Here is a 1,855-nt window from a genome sequence, read left to right on the forward strand (position 1 = left end):
GTAACCTTTCCCCAACCATTAAGGGAACAAAATAGGGAGTATATAGATGGGTCAAGCAGTTAAGAACACTAGCTGCTCTTGCAGAGGACCCAGGTTCACTTCCCAGCATCCATATGGTGGCGGCTAACATCCATCCATAGCTCTAGTTATCTAACACCCTCTTCTGGCCTCCACAGGCATTGCATGCATGGGTACACTTACATGCAGGCAAAACACTAACACACATAAAATAAATTTTGAAAATACTAACAAAATTGGTATACCACACATAAAAATCTTGTGGTGTATACTTAGCAGGTGAAGTGGTGGCAAGGCCAAGAGGATGGAATCGAGTTAGAGTCTGTCTTAGTTTTATTTCTGTAACTGTGATACTGTCACGGGTCAGTGACCACAATTCAAGCCTGATGGGCTTGGGGGCCCCAAGGTACAGGTGCAGAAGAAATCGGGACGTAGGGGATGCAGAGGCGTGTGAACCAGTGCATGCTTTATTCTAAGAATCAACCTTATTTATAGTACAACAGGAGGAAAAGAAAATGTTCTTCCCAAGCCAAATTACCTCAACACGATGTTTACAGTACCTTTATGATATTTGCAGTACCTTCGTGTTCCCAGGGCTCAGCCCTTTTTGGAATCGTACCTGTCCTTCCATGCCTATTAAACCCTCTATTCTTTACATACAACTTTATTAGTTACACAGCCTTGTTATCTTACTTATGTAATAGGGTTCAAGGAACTGTCAGTCTCGTGATAGGAATCACTGCAGAAGAACATCCAAGTTCTCAGGGAACTGAGGCTTCCCGGTCCAGATCCGAGTTTGCTACTTCAGATCAGAGCTTGGGCCTTCACAGTGATACAATACGCTGAGAAAACCAACTTAGGTGAGAAAAGGTTCATTTCGGCTCACAGTCCAGGTTACTTCCCATCATAGCAGAAGGCAGTGGGAACTCAAAGCATCTGGTCACATCCCATCCATAGCCAGGAGCAGGGAGCAGTTAATGCATGCATGCTAATGCTCTCTTTCTTCACTCTTTCACAGTTCAGAATTCCTTGCTTAGGGAATGGTGCCACCCATGGTGGAATCACCTTCACTTCACAATTAACGTAGCCATAACAATGGCCCACAGACATGCTCATGCTCCAACCTGATCTAGATAGTTCCTCACTGAGACTCCTTTCCAAGGTGATTCTAGATTGTGTCAAGGTGAGAATAAAACTATGTCACAGGGTCACAGAGGCACACGAAAAGTGTCAAACAGTGTTAAGTGTTGTGGCTGAAGAAAGAGGCCTTTTTTCATGATTAAAAATTAGCTAATAGGGGCTGGAGAGATGGCTTTGTGGTTAAGAACACTAGCTGTTCTTGCAAAAGACCTGGGTTTGAATCCCAGCACCCAGATGGTTTTCCCAAGGTGAGACTTATCCATTACACTCCAGATGTGCTGACCCCTGAGATTTCTTCAAATGCAGAAACTTGACTACATAATTTGAAGTAGTGGGGTACTGTGATAGTGCTCTCCCCTGTTTAAAAAAAGAATTAGCTAATAGGGCTGGAGATATGGCTCAGTGTTAAAGAACACTGGCTGCTCTTGCAGAGGACCTGGGTTTGATTTCCAGCACCCATATGGCAGCTAACAATCATTCAAAAACTCCAGTTCCAGGGTCTCTGATACCCTCCTCTGACCTCCACAAGCATTGCACGACATGAGTGTACTTACATTCATGCAGGCAATACACTCATACATGTAAAATTAAAAGAATAAATAAAATAAAAAGAATTAGGTAATAAAATAGATGAGGTGGGTTTGTTTTGACTACTTTTTCTTTCTTTTTTTTAGCAGTCAACGAGATTTTATTGAAA

The 1,855-nt window shown here is 42.7% G+C and overlaps 1 non-coding gene across 1 annotated transcript; it reads left to right on the plus strand.

Moving 5' to 3' along the window:
• Positions 1-1,360: 1,360 nt before the first annotated feature.
• Positions 1,361-1,518, plus strand: LOC115072515. Its single transcript, XR_003851570.1, has one exon. It is a non-coding gene; the product is annotated as a U1 spliceosomal RNA (small nuclear RNA).
• The last annotated feature ends 337 nt before the right edge of the window (positions 1,519-1,855 follow it).

Source organism: Nannospalax galili, unplaced genomic scaffold (assembly GCF_000622305.1).
Source record: "Nannospalax galili isolate Female #2095 unplaced genomic scaffold, S.galili_v1.0 scaffold142, whole genome shotgun sequence".
Taxonomy (NCBI): domain Eukaryota; kingdom Metazoa; phylum Chordata; class Mammalia; order Rodentia; family Spalacidae; genus Nannospalax; species Nannospalax galili.